This window comes from Castanea sativa, chromosome 12, assembly GCF_040712315.1.
Source record: "Castanea sativa cultivar Marrone di Chiusa Pesio chromosome 12, ASM4071231v1".
NCBI lineage: Eukaryota > Viridiplantae > Streptophyta > Magnoliopsida > Fagales > Fagaceae > Castanea > Castanea sativa.
The window spans coordinates 39,330,674-39,345,570 of record NC_134024.1 but is presented as its reverse complement, the minus strand read 5'-3'; the positions used below and the strand labels follow the sequence as shown (position 1 = coordinate 39,345,570).

General features: G+C 35.4%; 1 pseudogene; it reads right to left on the bottom strand.

Moving 5' to 3' along the window:
* Nucleotides 1–5,677: 5,677 nt before the first annotated feature.
* Nucleotides 5,678–8,596, bottom strand: LOC142620651 (receptor-like protein 6; annotated as a pseudogene).
* Between the last annotated feature and the right edge of the window lie 6,301 nt (nucleotides 8,597–14,897).

Sequence of the window (14,897 nt, the reverse complement as noted above, 5' to 3'; positions counted from 1 at the left end):
AGAGTAAAATCGTTCAAAAGTAAATTCTTTGTGCAAGAATTAAATCGTCCAAAGTAATAACGATAAAATTATTCATATAAAATGAAAGCTTGGATTTGTGCTAAAAAAAAAAAGCTTGTTCAGATCCCCAATTAAATTTTGGGCTAGATTGCTTTTACTATAACTTAAACAAAGTGCGGAACAAGAGTAAATGTGCGCAATGAACCAATAACACTACTCTAAGCCATATCCATCCACAATAGACAATTAAATGAAAGTTTAAAGAGTATGGAAGAGAGATGCAAACACAAGATAACATCAAGACGTGTTATCGAAGAGGAAACTGAAGAACTCAGTGAAAAACCTCTCCGTAACCCTCCAAGTCAAAATTGATCCACTAGAGAATAAAGTTGGAGTACATAAATAATAAAAGACCCTCCAACCCTAGTCTACCACATGTACTTGACCCCTTCAAGTTTCTGATACTAACGGACTTTTCGGAGTCTTGTCTTCTTTAGTTTTTTAGATCCCGTAATTTAACCCAATTGCATTTGCCACTAAATGGCTTCTTCCAATGCTTCCCAATAGTATCAAAATCTCACTTAACACTCAGAATGAGTGTGGTAAGTGTTTGAGCTAATAACCTTTCAAGGATCTAGAGATGAAGAGGTAGGAGTTGAAGAAAACAACAAGGAAATGGGTAGATGATTGTGGGTATAACAATTTCTAACTCTCAAGTGCATTTGCTAGGATTTTCTCTCTGAAAAGCACTCCTTACAATTTGTGGGTAATGGGGGTATTTATAATTTGGGTAAAGAATTTGGTAAAGCAACTTAACTTTTTGCCAAATAGAATGTTTCGTGGGTACTTCGTAGGATGGCCCTTCTTTCGAAACACTCGTGAACTTGACAGCTTGGCGTGACTCTTTAGCTTCCAGTCATGTGCTTCACGTGTGGCCTTTTTGCGGGTTGCTTCTTGCGAGCTAGTTGTGAATTGCACTAATTCATCTTTTGAAGCTTGATTCTTCACTGATCTCTGACACTCATCTCTTACAAATAAACCCACATACATACAGGAAAAATGATTGAAGAAATTACAATCAAATTTGGCATGGAATTAAAGCCAACACAAGCTAGTTGGAAATCACAACTTTACACAAAAATAAAATCATTTAATGATAAACTCTTCGTGTAAGAGTGAAATCATTCAAACGATAAATTCTTCATGCAAGAGTAAAATCGTTCAACTATAAATTCTTTGTCCAAAAATTAAATCGTCCAAAGTAATAATAATAAAATTCTTCATATAAGAATAAAATCATTTAATGATAAACTCTTCATGCAAGAGTAAAATCGTTCAAACGATAAATTTTTCATGCAAGAGTAAAATCGTTCAACAGTAAATTCTTTGTGCAAGAATTAAATCGTCCAAAGTAATACCGATAAAATTCTTCATATAAGAATAAAATCATTTAACAACAGACTCTTCGTGCAAGAGTAAAATCTTTCAAACAATAAATTTTTCGTGCAAAAGTAAAATCATTCAATGGTAAATTCTTTATGCAAGAATTAATTCGTCCAAAGTAATAACGCTAAAATCCTTCATATAAGGATAAATCATTTAATGATAAAATTCATCATAGAAGAATGATATCATTCAACGATATATTCTTCATGCAAGAATTAAATTGTCCAAATAGCAAAGAAAAATTCTTCATACAAGAATAAAATCATTCAACGATAAATTCTTCATACAAGGATAACATTGTCCAAACAGCAATGATAAATTCTTCATGCAAGAATAAAATCATTTAAAGCAATAAAAGCTTTATACATGGCTAAGTCAAAACTAAAAAGTTACTTATTCAAGAAAAAGGCAAAGGCCCAATCAAAGGCGAAATGCCCACTAAAGGCGATCCAGATGGTTGCCAAGGAAATAATTTCGATGGCAAGAGATTGTCCAAAGAAATAACCGATCCAAGTGATTGTCATCTTCAATAGAAGGTGATTCAGATGGCTGCCAATGAAATAATTTTGATGGTAAGGGACCGTCCAAAGAAATAATTGATTCAAGTGATTGTCATCTTGAGTAGAGGGCATCCAGAATGGTCGGCCAAAGAAATCACTTTGCTCTTTAGCAATGAGAAAAATGGTCATCCAAAGAAATTAGCTTGCTTTTTAGTAGTGATAAAAAATAGTCATCCAAAGAAATTAGCTTGCTCTTCAGCAGTGATAAAAAATGGTCGTCCAAAGAAATCATATTGCTCTTCAGCAATGATAAAAAATGGTCGTCCAAAGAAATTAGCTTACTCACAAAATCAAGCAATGATCCTTTAAACATCCAAAAGGACCTTCAAAAGGCAGGCACTAAGATGTTGTCATAGATAAACCACTATCCCCAAAGAAGAAATTAATTGAAAGACAAAGAAGTCTAAATCTAAAAAAGTCAAGAAAATTCCCTAAGCTTGACCAACAAAATATTAGACTTGGGAATGGTAGACAACTGATGAGTCCAAAAAAATCATTAAGCTCGTCCATTAATATGGATGACCTTGTATCATTAGTAAACCATCATGGAAAAAGATGTAACCGCTCAAGCACATTCAATACATGAATGACGACTGTTACCTTAAATTCCCATTAAGACAGAGACCGTTACACACAGAGAAATAATTACCTGCAATTATATGCATGAAGACATTTATGAGCACAGTAGCTACCCAAGCTGCCTATAAAAGGGACAATTTGTCCATTTGCTAAAGTATCAAAAAAACTACAAAAATGCTATCTATATACAAAATATATGAGCGGATATTGACTCAAGCATCGAAGGCTCTCACACCGGGGCTCACCCCGGCGGTCTCTTCGACCAGCTTTATTTCTCTTGCAGATCTTAGAAGCCTGTCAAAAGCTCTAAATTGGACAAGTGACCCAACTGATGATTTTTAGTTTCATCATGACCCATGAGTAACAAAGCAACAACCAATACACCAATTAAGAATCATTTTAAGAAATTATCATTACAATCAATCCCTTAAAAAAGTTGATTATATTTTCAATTGACATATCATGTAACTTGGCACTATTTCATGTCTCGTAGATCAACAAAATAAAACTCCAGCAAAGAATTATGAAAACTAAGCATATTGAACATATAATATGAAAAGTGCATTTTTCAAATTAGGTTGATAAAAACTAAAACTCCTAAATAGGTATTTAATTTTGAATTTAATAATTAATTAATTTAGCCATATGAATTAAACAAAATTATATTAGAATCACTAAAGGATTATCATGCATCATTTCCATACAAATTATTAAATTTGAGAGTTGTTAGAGACGCTTTTGTGACAACTGACAAGGGCTGAAATGATAGAATGAGCCTAAAACTCCTATTAGGTTCTTTAAAATGTGATTGATTTGAGAGAGCCAAGTCTAAAATTTTAATATTTAGCGAGTAGAAGCTAATTGTGCATCACAAGAGCGGGACCAAAGTCCTAAACAACAAAGGGTGGAAGAATATGCATAATCATTAAATCTAGAACTTTTTCTTCACATACATCAATAATAGAAATTTGAAAGAGGTGGTGAGGAAGAGAGAGAAGACTACTTGGTACCGTTATTTTCACCCTTGGACCTTAGAATCATGTTACTCCTTGATGGTTGAATGAGCTTTTGTTTAGAGTATTGGTTGCTCTTCCCCATTTGATTTAGAGTATTGAAAAATGTTTTTAGTGGTGTCCATCTAGGGGCTAAATTGGGTTGGTTAGAATGTTTTGCCACATATAGCTAGAACTAGAAGTCTTTTATTGGGTGAAAATTTTCAGTAACAAACCCTTTTCATGAGTCTTAGGTGCTGCAAGTGTCCTTTACCCACTTTGCAACATGCATAGTTTGAGCTAGGTTCAAAAAGAGTCTACTCATATCCTTCAAACCACACTCCTTCAAATTCCTCTTATGTTGCATGAGTTTGGGCCATGCTTAAAAAATGAATGTGACTAAGCTGAGTGATTGAGTGAGTTGAGTCTAAGAGTAAAAGTCTAAAAAAGGGAGGAAGAGACAAGTTAGAGTCTAACTTAGTCAGGGAATCTGTGTGGCTGAAATTAAACGAGAACAAAAAATCTTACACAGTGACTTAAACACTTCCCAAATACAGCATTGTTTTTTTATTTTTTTATTTTTTAAATGCAAGACAGCTTAGAGTCTTAGACAAGACTTGAGAGTGAGTGAGACTATTCACACTTGAGGACTGACACACGCTAACATTTTTTAATTTTTTAAAGGCACACTAAGTCACTAACATTATTTTTTTTTTGGACTTCTCACACAGGTGAGATCGTGAGAAACTAAGCCTACTGAGTATAAGTAGAGCCTGCTGAAATTGAGCCTACAAAGAAATTGAGAGCAGTAGAGGTGGAGGGGCACGACGTGCTCAGCACGCCATATATTAAAAAAAAATTATACAAATATTAAACATCCTCGGTGTGGTTCGGTTCTCGGCGGTGTGCATATCTTGGCGCCAATGGCCGCACACCGGTCCGACGTCGGTACTGGGGAGATGCTGCCGACCACCGTACTTGAAACCTTCGGCTGTAGCCTAAGGGGGGCGGATCGGTGCGGTCAGACCTGTTTCAGTCGGTGCCGGTGGATCAATGAATAGGCCTAGTTATTGGTTATTGGGAAGTAAAAAAATAGTGTTTGTGGTGGGCCTAGATGCAAACCAATAAGAATTTACTATCTCACTTGTAGAAAAATTTGTGACTATAACATCACTATTAAAAGAATTAATAATATTATTAAGTGGGCAAAGTGAAATTTTATAGAATAAGATTGCTAAAATTAATACCCAATATATGTTCTAATTTTTTGAAAAAAATAAAATAAAATAAAAGGCTACCTCCGTCCCTGTCTATCTGTAACATTATTATTATCATTTGCAAGATATTACAATTTTTTAGAGTTCTTTTAGATTTATTTATTTTTGTTGGGGCTCTTCGGGGGCCCATTTTATTTCTTTGGGAAACCAAACTCTTAATTTTTTTTTGATAAGAAAAAACATTTGTTCTGTGTCCAGCTTATTTTCTCCTTTGCTGCGATCTATTTTCTCAGCTTGGGCAGATACCTAACTTTTGACAACAATTGAAGTAACCGCCCAAGAAGAATTTCCAATTACATCTTTGACAAAATGGTGATTTGCAAAGCCCACACGACAATTTTTTTCTGAAAATATCTTCCAATGATCATGGAATGCGTTGCGTGTGAGACCCACGAGTAAAGTAAACTTGGTTTAGTGCAAAGACCTAACATGTGTGGAATGTCAAAAGGAAGGGCTCAGACTCAGTCATTAATAATCTATGTACACAGCATAAGTGCACAGCTTCCATGGAATGCTTGCTTCTTTTGCATCTTCTCTTAAACCAAATGAATATACTGATGATTAAACGCAAGCTATTTTAATTCAATTAAAAAAAAAAAAACTAATTAGTACAACACTTATATATGCCTCGTACCCCTTTCCTAACACAAATCTTAAAAATGTAATTTTTACAAAACCTTAAGAAAATAGAAAAAAAAGGGGAAAGAAAATTTAATAATGCTAAAAGAACATCGTGAAATGAAGATTGAATCTTTGCGTTCCCTACTCTTGTGCTTTACCCTCTCTGATGCCTCCTGCCAAAATTCATCACAAACCAATCATATTATTTCTTGGTGACCACAATGTGTCCAATAACTACTCCAATTAGCGTACCACATCCATACCCAATAACAACAATTTTCCATCCAAATTCAATTGAAGATTCAGAGTTTTGATCATCGTCAGAGGGTGTAGGTAGTGGTAATGAGGCTGTAGGACCTTCACATTTTCTTGACAACTGGCTTCCCCACAATCCTGGATTCCCTTCAAATGAACTACTAGGAAATGTATCAAATTGATTTCCTTGCGGTATAAATCCCGTGAAGTTGTTATAAGACACATTCAAGAATGCAAGGAAAGTGAGTTGTACTAGTTGCTGTGGAATCTCTCCTGAGAGCTTGTTTTGAGAAAGGTCCAAAGATTCAAGCTCAGTTAGGTTTCTAATGGATAATGGGATATGACCGGTGAGAATGTTGTTGGAAAGGTTGAGCGTATGTAGAGCCTTTAGAGTCCCAATGGAGTCTGGAATCTCTCCTTCGAATCTGTTGCACGACAAATCAATGGCTATGAAGAATTCTATGATCTTAGTGTATTGTGTTCTCAAGCCTTTGTTTGTCATGGTCATTGAGTACTCAAAATTATCCATGTACTCGAATCCCATCAAATAATAACTCATGTGCGCTTCCATGTATAATAAGCGTTCTGTTTCGACAATTTTCATGGCATTCAATCTCAGGAAGAATTCTGAAGGTAGACTACCTGTAAAGCCATTGAAGGACATGTCAATAATGCGCAACTTGGGGAACCCAAAATTGAATTTAGGACTCCTGATTGCACCATAGAATCTATTTGATCGTAAAATGAGAATTTTCAATTCAGGAAGAGCTCCCAACCAAGAGGGAAAAGTATCAACGATTTGATTGTTTCCAAGATCAAGACTCTCTAGTAGTGCACACCTTGCCATCGATCTTGGCACTTGACCATGTAATTTATTTTGGCCCAAGTCAATCATCCTTAATTTGCTTGCACTTGTCCATGTTTGAGGAATGGTGCCATGAAAATTGTTTCTTCCTAACTTCAGTATTGACAAAGAGCTGCTGAAGTTACTCAAACATCTTGGAATCATACCGCCTAAATTGTTCCCAGACAAATCAAGAACCTGAAGCAAACTTAGATTGCAAATCAACGATGGGATTTCTCCACTCAGTGAATTTTCTGAGATAGTATAGAGAAGAGTAGAGAATGGTGGAACTGGAAGTGATCCACTGAGCCTGTTCGAACTCATGTTTAAACCGAGTAAACTAGACCATGGAAGAACGCTAGGAGGTTGGTCAAAACCAGTTAGAAAATTGTGAGCAAGATCCAAATACAGTAGCGTTTGAGTACTTATTTTCCAAAACCACAGGGGTATCTGTCCATGAATATTGTTGAAGGCTAGATCCAAGTACATCAATTTATCTTGACCCTGCAAGAATTTTGGGAACTGTCCTAGATTGCATGAAGCCAACCACAAAGAGATCAATTTTGGAGGACTAGCACTGGAATTGGTTTTTGTTAACACAGATAATTTGTTGAATGACAAGCGCAGATACATTAAATTTTTGAGCATAAATAATGTGTTTAGATCCACTGTGCCACTCAAATTATTTGAATAAAGATCAAGATATTGAAGATTCTTGGGTTCAGATATTGAGCTTGGAATTGGACCTTGCAACTTATTTGATGCAAGGCTCAGTTGAGTTAATTTGGTGAGGTTCATAAGCCAGAGTGGGATTGAACCAGTCAATTGATTAGAGCTTAGCTCTAACGCAGACAGTTGGGTCCAATTGGCCAAAGAAGTAGGGATTTCTCCCCTTAAATTGTTGCTTCTATGATTCAAATGAGTAATTTTTGAATTCTTATTGAGCCAAGAAAAGGTCTCGCTACTCAAATTGATGAAGGAAAGTGCTAGCCTAGTCAGTTGGGTGAGGTTTGCAAAAGAAGATGGTAACTGTCCCCTAATAAGAGAATTATCTGAAAGATCTAGAGTAGTAAGCTTGGAAAGATTACCCAGAGATGGTGGTATCAAACCTGAGAAATTGCAATCTCTGAGATTCAAATATTCCTAGGACTCAAGGTTTCCTATTGAGGTAGGAATCTCTCCAAAAAATCCTGTGTTCAAGACTCCAAAATACTTAAGGGGACTGCTCCAGTAAAAGTTTGGCAAATAACCAATGAGATCCGGATTGTATGATAATTCAAGAAGCTGTAAGTTTGGTAGCTGGAACATACCTGTTGGAAAATTCCCAAGCAACCCACAACAAGGGAGTCTGAGAGATGTCAAGGAAGACATATTTGCCAAAACATTGGGAATTGGGGAAGATATGATTACCATGGTGAGATCAAGATGTATTAGGTTGGTTAAGTTTTGTACTAGGCTGTTGAAGTTGGGCTTTTTGAGTTCCAACAATTGTTTAAAAGGTGAATAAGAATTGTAAGACAGATCAAGGGAAGACAACTGGGATAGTTCTGAGACTCCAAATGGGATTTGAGCAGAGAAGAAAGAATTGGAGAGGTTGAGATATATTAGACTTGAAAGATTGCCAATTCTAGATGGTATTAGAGAGTAATTGAAATGATTGTCGGCTAGGTTTAGCATTCGAAGATGAACAAGGCGAAAAAGGCTGCTGCTTGAGTTGATGGAACCATAAAGACAACTAGTACTAAGATCAAGGCCAATCACATGACCACTATCATGGTCACACTCTATGCCAGCCCATGAGCAACAACTGTTTCGTCCTTCAAGCTGCCATGATTCAGTCTTAGGATAAATACAAGGATATATAGAGGCGGACTTGTTGATGATAAAGCTTTCCTTAAACTGCAACAAGGCAGAACTCTCATCATAGTGACATGGCTGCATAGGAGAGGAGTGAGTGAGATGAAAAAAGAAGAGTAGGAAAGGTGAGCTCAAGAACATGAAGGAATATAGTGCTGGCCCCATAATGTCTGAGTTATCTATGTTTAGCATTCTGCGTATAACAGAGAAAATGGAATGGTGGAGCTTTTATAGAGGAGACGCAGCTCTTGTGGAACCATTTTTGTTGTGTGAAAATTATTCCATGGCACGTTGCCAACTACTACTAGGAAACATTAAAGTCTTTGTTTTCTTTGTTTGTGATTTGATCATTATTTTGAACTAAAAAGAGATAGGGTAATAAAGACCACAAGCCAAAGTGGCCAGATACTACTATTCGGTAAAATATGTAGCAATCACCACTGTTTTGATAATGTATAGGAATTTACTACTCTTTTGGAACTCGAGTTTGCCGTGTAACTTGAGTTTTGAGAACTCGAGTTTTTTGAAAAAATAGCCTTCAAGTTTGCCGTGCTATTTTTTATGAAACTAGAGTTCCTGAAACTTGAGTTTCATAAAAATTAGTGGCTATTTTTCATGGAACTCGAATTACACAGTTAACTCGAGTTTCCCAAATTCGAGTTTCAAAAAAGTGGTAAATATCTAATTATTTCGCAAATAATGGTAAATCGCTACATATTTTACCTAAGAGTAGTATTTGGTCATTTTGGCCAAAGATCACAATATTGTACAGTGCCACAGGGCACCATGCCATGCATACAAAGATGGAGTGACAAAGAACATTATCGGTTTGTTTTTTTAGTACACTAGACATTAGCCTGCGGGTACTTCTACGGCTGCCTTCATTAAATTTTTTTTCAACTAAATTCATCAATCAAAAAACAAAAAGTTGTACTCAAATTTTTCTACACCACTTTTAAGACCTTATTGAGTTATTTTAATTATTTACAAACACATATTCTTTCTAATGAATACATAAAAATTCAATTACACCAAATAAAATATGTGGGCGTCAAAAACCAACTAAAAGAAAAAGATCTAAGAACTATGTAGGTGTTGGGGTGATTGACAAACACAATTTATTTAATAAAAATATAAAGGGAAGACTCCACAATGAAAAACTCAAACAACTGATTTATAAAACAGGACTTGCATTCACATTGAAGCATGCTCATTACAAGGGAAAAGCCACATTTTCCCGTGGTGTTGAATTACAATAGACAAGGGTTTCTTTCTCATTTCTCTTTCTCTCTTTTTTCTCTCTCTCCTTTCTTTTTCGATCCCCTTCCATTTGCCAGTCCCTCCCTTTTATAGACATATTCTCTGCCCTTATCCTCCTAGCTGTCTTGTTCCCAGTTGGATTCTTTGGGATATTTCCCTTCTTCTTTATTGGGTTCCCCCTTTCTTATCCTGAAACAGGACTTTTGGGGGTGTTTGTACTGTTCAGGTTGTCTCATACGCATTTAAAGTGGCAGAGGTTAGGTAGAGAACCCCTCATTAATGCGAAGGTAAAGGTCTCTATTATTCTTATCTGTTTGGAGGGTTTCTCGAGGTTATATCTGGGCATATCGTGGATTATCTGTGTTCATTACCTCGGATAAGGCTTTGTGAGACGTAGCGTATCATCAATTTCGCAGGAAAGATCCGTAGGGATTCCCTTCGCTTCTGAAATAGATGGTCCCATCCCATTCTACTCCATAGGATCTTCTAGGCATTTGGGCCTTATTTTAAGTAGAAGAGTTTGGCCCATTCCACTCCATGGGATCCTCCATGCATTTGGGCCTTAGGCCTGGGTGTAAATTCTTCCATTCCCCCACAAATACAATTCAATATTCTTAACAAGTTTTATTCCAAAAATTTCTTGCCATGTGAGTAAAACTCTTTCATAATATATATATATATATACACACACACACATGACGTAAATATACATGATAGATGTAACAAATATAAAGAAAATCATTATTATTATATAATGCATTTGTTATTCAATCTTATTTGATACAAAAGTACGTTTTTTTTACCATAATTTATTATTTAAAACAAAAGAAAACCATCTTTTATGTATGGAACGATACTTAGAAAAATTGTAATTAAAAAAAAAGATTAGGTTTTAGCAATATTCAAGTCATTTTTGCAACATTTGCTATGCATTTTACCTCCTTTGATAGAGCATCCACAGCAGTGGAGCTAAAATTTTAGCAATTTAGCTCCACAAAAAGTTACTTTATTTATTTTACCTACTCATTTTACAAAACATGCTGCAGCAGTGGATCTATTTTAGCTTTCAACACAATAAAATAATATAAACATCACAATAAAATAATATATCTACTACAATAAAATAATATATCTCACTACCCAAAAAATATTCAACCACAATTTAATGGGAAAGGTGAATAAAAAATAATTTTTTTTTATAGCTCTCAGCTACAGTGCTCATGTATTAATACATGAGCACTGTAGCACTTTAGCTAAATTTTTTTGTTTTACCTCCACTGCTGCAGGAAGATTTTTTGTGTTTGAGTGGAGCTAAAATAGCTATATAGCTATTTAGCTCCACTGCTGCAATTGTTCTTAGAAGATAGTAAACCAAAAATATACATGGAGGGAATTATTTGGTGCTCTCCAGTTTACCCCTTGTTGATTTTCCCTAAATTAAAAGAGGGGAAAAAAGTACATTTAAATCAAATACAATCTGTAATATTGAAAATATATAAATAAATGAGACCTTACTTGATTGATTAGATGATTACCCTCTTCTTTAGTTAGAATAAGTAATAAATTAAAGCTCTTGAAAGCCGTACAACTATGTGTGCTATGCAAGACAAAGAAAGTGGGCCTAAAGCCCAAAAGGCCTATACATGTTAACATAAATAAGATAGATTGAAAGAAAAGAAATACCCTACAAAAGTACCTATTCGTCAGTTAGAACAAGTGATAAATTAAAGCTCTTCAAAGCAGTACAAGTATATGTATTATACAAGATAAAGAAAGTGGACCTAAAGCCCCAAAAGCCTATACATGTTAACATAAATAAGATGGATTGAAAGAAAAGAAATATACTACAAAAGTACTTAACATCATGAACACTATTCAAAAACAAAGATATGCACCAATACAGTGAAATTATTTCATAATATTTATCTTGCAACTTATAACTATGATTTTTTAATACATATCATTAGGCAAGTACGTATATCTTTATAAAATACTGGTTTCATAATATTTCAGAATATTCATTGAGATTTTTATCTAGGAGCTTGCATAACCATTTATTTTCCACACATGCTTCGTTTGTTTGTAGTACCCTTTCTTATATTGGGAGAGAGTTGTTGAGAACATTCTCTTCAGTTGTGGTTCAAAGGCTTTGAGACTGAGAGCTTTGGTTTGGTGAATTACTTGGGCAAGCCAACTACAGACTACATCTCAAGGAGAGATTGGATAACTAAAATCAAAACCAAATATAGAAACTCCATAATTCAATTAATTTAATTAAATAAAAAAAAATAAATTCAGTTTTTACATATGGAACATCAAAGCCTAATTTGATTGTTTCAACAAAAGTTGAAACATTAACTTAAACCTTTACTAGCATCTCGACCGTCTTTGAGCTTCCTGGGAAGTCTGTAAATGTTATATTATTCTGTATCCCTTAATTTCTTCTCCATCAAATATACAATGCGTACTATAAGCTAAGAACAAAGTCATAGTTTTAATATTAAGCATTGCATCTTGATACTAAGCTAAGAACAAAATCTTATTTTTAATATTAAGCATTGCATTTTGAAAAACTATGCCATGGCCCAACATCTGCATTCATTCAAGTAAGCCAGTGGTGCAAAACCATTGACAGAGTGATAAGAATAGAAGAGAAATGAAGAAAAACCAATTACACAATTTGAATCAGAGGGATGCAGGGCTGTGGCAAAAAAGTACCAACAACCCTTTTTTTTTTTTTTCGGGTAAAGTTTTGTTTTTAAAACTGCAAAACCAGTAAACAAAATGACAAGCATGGGGACAGGCTATATTTTTTGCACCCAATATAGACCTGCGCAACAACCTGTTCAATCTCCCAAACCATCAAATACACATTGTGTTGCATACTTAAGTTTACATGCATGCAAGAATGGTGGACAAAGGAGCCATCTTTGTCACGTTCTTTGACTCAAAATTTAGTGCTATACCTTTGAGGTCACTCTATTTTGAAAATTCATTAAGACGTGTGTAAAAAACTAAAAATAACTATCCATTGATACATGTTTTTTATTTGTTAGTAAATATAGTTATTTTTTATAAATATATCTCTCATTTATTGAATTTTGATACTAAAATACCAAATACCTTCACTGCACATACTCCATTAAGTATGCATGGTGTCATTCATATGTGGCACTGTAGAATATTGTGATCTTCATATATCTATTACTAGTTGAAATAATGATCAAATCAAAAACAAAGAAAACGAAAGACTTTAATGTTTCTTGTTAGTAGGTAGATAGGTGTTATGGAATAGAAATCGTTCATGTTAGGTTCTAAAGATTTAGGATTTGTAAAGTTGGGATTTACAACTATTTTGTGTTAGCTTTAATTTCGTACCAAATTTGATTGTAATTTTGCTCAATCTTTGTACCCTATATTTATTGTGGGATTTTATTGTAAGGGTTGTGTGATAGAAAGAGAGAGAGTGTGAAGATTCAAGCATTTAAAGACAGAAGAGTTTTCGCGGGTAGCTCACGACTAAGCATCCCGCGAAGTGATGCATGTGCTTTGCGCATGACTGGAATGCGAAGAGTCATGACAGATGATGACAGCTGGTTTTCACAAGTGTCTCGTGGGTATCACGAGTGTCTCGCGGGTAAGGCCTTCTCGCGAAATACCTGCGAAATAGTCTGTTTTGCTATTTTGTCCTATTTGCTCCACTACATTCTCATACACACTATATATACCATCATTACCAACGTATTGAGTAGAGAGCTTTTCAGAAGAGAAAACCCTAGCCTCAAACCCTTGAGAGTGCGAGATTGTCATACCCACAATTCTCTACACCATCCATTGTGATTTTCCTCTACTCCTACCTCTCAATTTTCAAATCCTTGAGAGGTTGATAGCCCAAACACTTACCACACCCACACTGAGTGTCCAGTGAGTTTTTGGTGCTGCTGGGAAGTATTGGAAGAAGCCAAGCTTTGGCGGATGCAATCGGGCGCATTGTAGGATTCGGAAAGCTAGACAAGACATGGTTCCTAGAAGCCTTGTTGGAGTAGGAGCTTGGAGGGCTTAGGTGCACTGGGTAGACTAGGCTTGGAGGGTCTTTTGCTATTCGTGTATCCCAACTTATTGTCTAGTGGATCGATTTACTGCTAGGAGGGCGGCGGAGAGGTTTTTCGCCGCGTTCTTCGGTTTCCTCTTCGATAACACATCAGAGTGTTATCTTATGTTTGCATCTCTCTTCCCTACTCTTTTAACTTTTATTTTACTGCTGTGCTTTAATGAATATGGCTTAGAGTAGTTGTTGTGTTTGTTCGCTCGCATTTACTCTATTTCGCACTTAGTTTAAGTTAGAGTAAAATCAATCGAGCCGTAATTTTTTAATTTGGGGTCTAAACAGCTCTTGTGTTTTTAACACAAATTCGAGCTTTCAGGATTAATGCTTAGAATTCTATTTTGTATGTGTTGGCAAATTGAGAACAAAACATATCTAGTTTTTGAGTTAGGCATTGCTAAAAGATGTGTGTTTCAAGCTTCAAGTTCGAGTTAACTGCAGAAAAGAGAGTTGAGAATTTACCAAGCTCGATTGATCTAAAATTAGATTCGACCGATCGAAAATTGCAGAAATTAGATTCTGCAGAATTTTAAAACAAGGCCCAAGCCCTAGAAAACATTTAGGGTTTCAATCCAACTTGTCCACATATAAAAGGGAAATCCTAGTTATGTTTTGGTGCCTTTTGGAAGATTTGTGAATTACTCCTTGTGAGATCTGAGAGGTGTTGTACCTTTTAACTACACAAGCGTCAACCGAAGTAAGATCTACAATCAAGTATTAGTAGAACCTAGTTGCTGCTACAAAGATCAACAATTGAAGGTGATTTGAAACCTTTAAGTGGGATCCCAAAATCACAAGCGTGGGTGCCTGTGTTGCTGTAAGTCCAAGAAGAGAAGGAGTCCGTGGATTCGAAACTTGCATGTGGTTGTGTCAGTAAGTTACTACTTGAGGTAGCAATAAATTTAGGGTTAAATCTGATTGCAAAAATTTTGATTTTCTTATAGTTGATTTGTTTTACCTTAAGGATTACTAGGTCTAATCCTCCCCAGGTTTTTACTATGAGATGGTTCATTTCATTGGTTTTCCTAGATAATCATATCGTTGTATTCTTTATTTTTCACTGCTGCGCATGATATGATTTATTCTGTTTAACCTAGATCT